Raw genomic sequence first — 255 nt, 5'->3', positions numbered from 1 at the left:
TGACTTTTTCATCAGAATCACAGAACAAATCTTGAAAAAAATGAAAATTGTCATGTCACAATGAAAGGCAACACATTTATATATATTTTTTCTTCATGATTAAAGCACAGTTGATGTAAATGATATTAACATTAATGCTAGTGAACTATTACAGAAAAGTTAAATGTTGGGACACAGAAACACTATATATATGTGTGTGTGATTCTTTAAAATATGTGAAAGAAAGCAGAGATTTTTTTATGAAGTGTTTCTTAA

The sequence above is a fragment of the Protopterus annectens genome, chromosome 6.part1 (genome assembly GCF_019279795.1).
Source record: "Protopterus annectens isolate FY-2018-M chromosome 6.part1, PAN1.0, whole genome shotgun sequence".
Lineage (NCBI taxonomy): Eukaryota > Metazoa > Chordata > Ceratodontiformes > Protopteridae > Protopterus > Protopterus annectens.
This window is presented reverse-complemented; position numbering follows the sequence as displayed.